Source organism: Triticum urartu, chromosome 6A, assembly GCF_056163025.1.
Source record: "Triticum urartu cultivar PI428250 chromosome 6A, HENAU_Tu73, whole genome shotgun sequence".
Classification (NCBI taxonomy): Eukaryota; Viridiplantae; Streptophyta; class Magnoliopsida; order Poales; family Poaceae; genus Triticum; species Triticum urartu.
Window position 1 is genome coordinate 211,807,075 of NC_141878.1, and position 7,734 is coordinate 211,814,808.

General features: G+C 55.8%; 1 long non-coding RNA gene across 1 annotated transcript; it reads right to left on the minus strand.

Moving 5' to 3' along the window:
• Positions 1–290: 290 nt before the first annotated feature.
• Positions 291–2,287, minus strand: LOC147964792 (uncharacterized). Its single transcript, XR_015609536.1, has 2 exons — positions 2,140–2,287; positions 291–2,014 (listed from the first exon to the last, which is right to left on the minus strand). It is a non-coding gene; the product is annotated as an uncharacterized LOC147964792 (long non-coding RNA).
• Positions 2,288–7,734: the final 5,447 nt, after the last annotated feature.

Here is a 7,734-nt window from a genome sequence, read left to right on the forward strand (position 1 = left end):
AACAAACCGTTCCTGCCGCCAGCCACGGGGCACGCCGCCTCCTTTTTGTGATGGCGACATCTTTATGCTGTCATTGGTGCTGTTCGTCGAGTCGCTCGCGTGTGTGTAAGAGAAGACATAATTCCGTTTTAAAAAGAAAAAGGAGAGGACGATTGATACACATCTAGATCTTGGGGGCTAAATAGGGGCTTGTACGTGCGAAACATTGGTTGTTCTTTAGGTGCATGATTATTATGATGATGAAATACTAGCCAATGGAAGAGCGAACACACGAAAAACTATTATGGACATGTTGACAAGCCCTGCCCTTTATTAACTTGGATGTTTGTTCTATTTTTGTGGGGTTTGAAGATGATTCACTCGCAAATCCTCATCAGCCCCTTTGCCCAAAAAGAGTTTCCCCCGCTTTATATTATAAAGCCAACATCATCACAACATTCGGACAGACCGATACAACGCACACCACCACCGCACACAACACACACACCCAAGACATGATACAAAGGTGTCGAGCACCGACCCCTAATGCCACCGCCAACCAAGCTAACTAAAAATGACGAAGGATAACCGCTTGAAGAGGACGGAGACCTCCACGAAGAAACGAGGAGGGGGATACGGTCATGACAGAGCAGGGACTCCAAGACAGTGCCTTCTAGAAGGGGATGCCCATGGATAGCCGCCACCGTCCGATCCGTAGATCAAGTTTTCACCCGGAGTCACATGCGAGGGGTGGGAGCACCGCCACGGCGCCTTCATGAAGGATACGACGACCACGGCCGCTGCCGCCGTCGGCCAGTACAAGGACTGGGCAAGTGATGAACTCCGGCGCTCGCACCCCTCTGACATACCCTCGCTCTGCCAACCAGCCGCAACCAAGCCCCCCGCAAGGCCATGGTTGCCCGCCCACACCCAAGACATAGGTTCCGTCCACGAACGCCACTCCTCCCGCCGCCAGGGCCGCCGCCCAACATCCAAACACCCCCAAGATCATCCAAAAGGATCAACTTTGGACCAAGGGGACACAGCAGACCGACGAGCTGCAGAATGTGTCCCGCCTTGAATATCGCCGGCGCTATAGCCGCCCGCACGCGGCCGGGGAAAGGGAAGGTGGGGGAGCAGACGCATCCAGACCTGCACACCCCTGTGCCGGTGACAGAGGCCCGAGCACGTTGGCGCCGCCCATCCCTCCAGCCAAATCCCTCCCCCCAGACATACCCCTGTGCCGCCCCGCCTCGGCGCCCAGCGCAGAGCCGCGCAAGGCCACCAACACAGCCCCAGCCACCGGCAAGGAGTTCCCACCAGGACCGCCGCCCACCCCCGAGGAAGCTCGCCGGGGAGTCCAACTGCGCCGCCGTCGTCGTCCAGCCGGCGGGACGCCTGGAAACCGAGCAGCCCGCCCACCTGCCACCGCCGCTGCGCCTCCGCCCCTACCAGCCATGGCCACGACAGAGGCGGACGGCCGCAGCCCACGCCGCTCCCGGCCCGCGCCGCCTGGGCCCAGATCTAGCCGCACGCCGACAGGGTCAACGCCGCCGGAGCCCACCGCGCCCCACCACGCCTCAGCCCCTTCACGCCGCCACCCGCAGCCCGCGTCTCCGCCGCCTGCTGCTGCTGCCGCGCCGCCGTGCCCCGAGGAAAGCGCTGCGCCGCCACCCGATCTTGGGGATGAGTGATGAGGGGATTAAAGGAACAAAACCTTGTTTAGGAAAAGACATGTTTTTTTTTGCAAATATAGAAAAAGACATACACGGGCATGATCACGGATCCAAGAATATGCGGCTGTGTATTACATTATTAATCGCCCCAACGAATTTTGTGTCGATCCGATGGAGCTACGACGACGGGCTCAGGGGCAGACCTTCCTGCACTCGTCCGCGGTGTCCCAACATATCGGGCAGCGTTGCACAGCAGTAGCATTTGTGGCCAAACACACCATCAGTGCATAAACTCTTTAGGCACAGCACCCCTGGATTAAGCTTGATGCCGCCCACGTCTTCGGCCAGGTCACGACCACCTGATCTCGCAACACCCATAAAGGAGTAAAACGCATCAGATAATTTCAAGGCATACATACGAAGGAACTGAGGAGATACATGTACTATATAAAAACATGCGATGGATAATAGTGTGTATACATACAGTGCGCGGTGTATGCGTAGCATCCGAGGAGCATGAGGAGTAGAATCGCGACTGCTTTCGCATTCATCTGGCCGCCGTTGCACGCCATGGTTACCTAGCCGTTGCACGCCATGGTTACCTAGAATTTTCTTTTCGATGGATGGTTAGATAGATCTGATGTAGTGCTCGACCCAAGCCCTTGCATCCATTATTTATAGAGATGACCAAGCAGAATAGGATCATCACCCAATTAATTGGTAATTATAACTTGCTAAATATAAACAGATCCACCAGTACGAAGGTGCCGTTGATTTTGTTAAAAGAAATGGAATGCACTCACAATTAAGGTCATCTCCAGCCGTTGGCCCCCCAGGAGGGGCAAAAAATCGCCCCCTGGGGGCGCACCGGCGTTAAACCGCGCACTGGAGGCATGATGCCCTCCAGTCGCAGCCCCCCACGGATTTTTAAAATGTTTAAATTCGGCGCAAACACGGACGACTTTGTCTAAATTTAAACATATTTTACAAAAAAAGAAGAAAAAAACTACCGCGGGTTACTCCCGCCGTCTCCCTCGCCGTCCGCCCACGCGGTTCTACATGCGGAGGAGGCTGTAGAACCACGTGTAGTCACCGCCGCCGTCGTCGTCGTCGTCGCCCCCGCCGACGCCTCCGCCATCCCTGCTGCATCCCTTCCCCGGTTGGCGCGGCGGGTTGGACGGTCCGGGGGCGTCGTCGTCGTCGTCGCTGTCGAGGACCACGACGCCGTGCTCGTCCTCGCGCCCACGCTTGCGGGCGGCGATCTTCTCCAGGGCCCGGCGCTGCCGGACCATCTCGTCGCGGAGGTAGTCGTCCCGCGCCCACCGCAGGGCGTCCTCGTCGGAGAAGCCACGCCGGGCTACCTCCTCGTACTCCGCGGGGAGGCCGGGCTCCGGCTTGGGCTCGACGAGGACGAAGCGGCCGGTGGGGAGGCGTTGTCGCCGATGCGGACGCCGGAGCTGCGGGTGCGCGCGCTGACAGGCGTACCCTGGGGCTCCGGCTTGACGGGGCGGAGATGGAGGCAGGGGGAGCCGCCGGATGAGGAGGAGGACCCCCCGGTCTCCATGCGCCTTGGGGTCCAGGAGCTTCCCCGGTAACGTGGGAAGGACGGAGGAGCGGGGTACTCGAGGCGTGGCGTGTTGCCGCCCTCGATGTACTCGAGGACGGCCTCCAACGTGCGCCCGGGCACGCCCCACCACCGACGCCGGCCGACGGCGTTGAGCCTGCCGGAGGGCTCGACGCCGTTGGTGGCCTCGAGCTGCTCGGCGTGACGGCGGCGGAAATAAGGCTCCCAGAGCGGGCTGTCGGGGACGTACCGTGGCCCCTCCCTTGCCGCACGCGGCAGGGACGAGCGGATGCGTGCGATCTTCGCACGCCGCGCCGCGCCGGTGGGTATCGGGGGCACCGGCACACCGCCGGCGCTGATCCTCCACGCGTCGGGCACCCGCATGTCCGGCGGGACCGGGTACTCGGCCTCGAAAAGGAGGCGAGCCTCGTTCTCGTGAATATGGCGGTGGCCGAAGCCGTTCGCCGTCGCCTGGGAAGCGCTCGGCCATGGGTGTGATGAACTGGAGACGGCGAGAGAGAGGAGAGGGAGGAACAACGATGGCGAGAGAGTGCGAGTCGCCGAGTGCGCTGGGGCGCGTCTTATATAGGCCGAGGCGCCGCCCGTGCGCGAGCCGCCGTGAGTACGCGTGGAGGGCGAGGGAGGGCGAGGGACGCGCGTCATCCGGTCTTCACTGCGCCGCCCGTGAGGCATCAATGGCGCAGGCTGACCGGCGCAGCAGCGCGGCAGCTTTGGCATTGATTCGCCGCGGGAAACAAGGCGATGAGGACGACTGAGGGGCGAGAAGAGGGTAGAGTCGATGACGCGGCGGGCCCGCGACTGTTTCGCGCCAAAACAGTTCGCCCCGACGCCCCCGGGTGCCCCCAGCGCGCCGGGTTCGGCCTGGGTCTGCCGGCGCTGTTTTCGGCCTAAGCCGGCGCGGCGCGGCTGGAGATGCCCTAATGGAACCTTTCTTTTGTCTTTGCCATACTTTTTTATGGGTTTTTTTAAAGCACCAAAGCTTTATTACTCAACAGTGGCTGGGCATATCACCCAAGACACAAGCGCCCACAAGGGCTGGTACATCTGACTCCCACTGCATACAGTGGTTAAGGACACACACGTCCAAGATTTGCTAACTCATGAGCTACTGAATTGGCATTCCTTCTACAAACAGAGATCGAGAATTTTGAAAACCAGAGTTTAAGCTGATATTTCATATCCGCAATCACCGTTGCGTACGCCGAGGAGTCCACCTTTCCCAGGTCGAGAGCTTCTGCTAGAAGTTGTGAATCGGTTTCAAACTCCACCCTGACCATGCCTAGCTCTGCTCAATGTTAATCGCATGAGACATAGCTTGGGTTTCAGCAGCGAAAGCATCATGCACATAATCTTGGCACCCTGCCCGGGCGCATAGCAGGTGGCCTTCAGGTGAGCGCACCGCGACCCCCCAGCCAGCATGGCTCTGCCCCGGAGAAAAAGAGTCGTCGACGTTAATCTTGTACTCACCGTTGACTGGGGGTCGCCACTTGTCAGGGGAAGGCTTCGGTGCAGTAGCCACAAAAATCTGCATGAACTCGATGACGCTGCTTCTAGCTCTTCTAGCCAACTCGTCAGCTGCAGCAGGTAGATTCCCTTCTCGGAGTTTGTTCCGGTTGGTCCACCATAACCACCAATAGGTAAGCACCAAGAGGCGCTTTCTTACATCCAACCCCCATAGGAAATCCATGGTTGCATGCACACCCGTTATACGCTCAAGGGCACGACGCTCCCCCTCCATGGCCAGCTCTCTCCATCCACCCTTGACCATTTTACACTTAATGAACAGGTGGGCCCCGTCTTCATCTGCATTGCCGCAAAACAGGCATTTTGTATCAGCAATTGGAATACCTCGCCGAGCCACATTCATCCTGAGAGCAAGAGAATCATGCTGGACGCGCCAAGTGAACATCTGAATAGTTTTTGGACAAGGGAGCTTCCATATCCGTTTCCACGATTCATCATCAACTCTATCGAGCCCACCTGGGTTTGTGTTGCTACCACCCACGCCTCCGTTCATCCTTGTCTTTTCTAGCTGGCCAAACAATTTGTATGCCGATTTAACTGAATGGATGCCTTTACTGTCATAATGCCACGCGATGAAATCTTGCGCCCCCTCTCTCAACAGGATCTGGAGAATGTGTTTAACATCATCAGGCCAGAACGTGTCCCTTACTAGCCGCTCGTCCCACTGGCCCGTTAACGGATCTATGAGATCGCAGACTCTTTCCGGGAGATTAGGGCCCCGAGTTGTGATGACCCGGCGCGACCAGGGCCTAGGTATCCATGGATCCAACCAGATGTTGACCTGAGTGCCATCCCCAATCCTCCATATATATCCTTCCCGAAAAAGTTGGAGCCCATGCAGCAGGCTTCTCCATGAGTAGGAGATACCATCTCTCGGGGCAGCTTCGAGGAGTTGATCATCCGGGTAGTACCGAGCACGCAACAATTGAGCACATAAGGAATTCGGGTACTGGACTAGATGCCAAATTTGTCTGGACAGCATGGCGATGTTAAACCCGTACATATCCCGGAAACCAAGCCCACCCTGGGATTTTGGCAGTGTAAGGGTCTTCCATCCGATCCAGTGGGTGGTGCTCTTCTTGTCTTGCTGACTCCACCAATAGTTCCCGAGCATCGAGCTGAGTTCTCCGCAGAAAGATTTGGTAAGGTCAAAACACGACATAGCGAAGCTGGGTATAGCTTGGGCAACAGTAGTAACTAAGGTATCCTTCCCCGCATTTGCAATAAGTCGTTCCTTCCAACCATAAACCCGGCCTGCCATAGCTCCCTTAACGAAAGCAAAGGCTTTCTTCCGTGACTTGCCCACATGCACTGGCAGGCCCAGGTACTTGTCATTCCACTCTTCGCTTTGGATTTGCAGAGAGTTCTTTACAGCAGTTCTAACCCCAGCTTCTGTATTTGGGCTGAACATCACGGCGGACTTCTCGAGATTTATGCATTGTCCCGAGCATGCCTCATAGAGATCAAGCACCCTGCGCAGCTCATAGGCCTCCTCCTGCTTAGCTCTCAGAAGGAGAAGAGAATCGTCTGCGAAAAGCAAGTGTGACACCACGGGAGCCCCCTGAAAGATTCTGACTCCGCTAATCCTCCCCGCCGCCTCCGCGTCATGCAGCAAAGCCGAGAGTCCCTCTGCACAGATGACAAAAAGATAGGGCGAGGCGGGGTCTCCTTGTCGTAAGCCCCGGGATGGTGAGAACTGTTCGGTCAGCTCCCCGTTCACCTTAATCTGGTGGCGGACAGAAGAGACACATGACATGACCAGGTCGATCCACCTAGCCCCGAAGCCAAGCTTGGTCAGCATGGCTCTGAGGAAATCCCATTCGACCCTGTCGTATGCTTTACTCATATCCGCCTTCACAGCTGCTATCCCTTCCTTCCCTCTCTTCTTATTCAGGAGGTAATGTGACATCTCATACGCCACTAAGACATTGTCCGTTATCATTCTCCCGGGGACAAAAGCGCTTTGGTTGGAGGAAATAATCTCCGAGAGAATGATCTTGAGACGATTAGCAATAACCTTGGAGACCAATTTGTATATCACATTGCATAAACTTATCGGCCGTAGATCTTTGATACTGCTAGGGCATTTCACTTTAGGAATCAAGACCACAGTTGTGTCATTCCATCCCTCCGGCATGGCACCACCATTAAGAACAGACATGACCTCCTCGATAACCTTCTCCCCCATAAAGTGCCAATGTTTCTTGTAGACCACCGAGGGCATACCGTCCGGCCCAGGGGCCTTAAAATCCCCAATGTGATCAAGGGCAGCTTTAATTTCCTCCCTGGTAACTTCTGCTTCCAGGATCGCCCTCATGGCAGCCGTGACACGGGGCTGCACTTTATCAATGAGCTCAGGGAGGCGGTTGACCCCAGCGGTGGTGAAAAGGTCCTGAAAAAAAGAGCAAACGTAGTTATTGTTGGAAATATGCCCTAGAGGCAATAATAAATTAGTTATTATTATATTTCCTTGTTCATGATAATTGTTTATTATCCATGCTATAATTGTATTGATAGGAAACTCAGATACATGTGTGGATACATAGACAACACCATGTCCCTAGTAAGCCTCTAGTTGACTAGCTCGTTGATCAATAGATGGTTACGGTTTCCTGACCATGGACATTGGATGTCGTTGATAACGGGATCACATCGTTAGGAGAATGATGTGACGGACAAGACCCAATCCTAAGCATAGCACAAGATCGTGTAGTTCGTATGCTAAAGCTTTTCTAATGTCAAGTATCATTTCCTTAGACCATGAGATTGTGCAACTCCCGGATATCGTAGGAGTGCTTTGGGTGTACCAAACGTCACAACGTAACTGGGTGACTATAAAGGTGCACTACGGGTATCTCCGAAAGTGTCTGTTGGGTTGGCACGAATCGAGACTGGGATTTGTCACTCCGTGTGACGGAGAGGTATCTCTGGGCCCACTCAGTAGGACATCATCATAATGTGCACAATGTG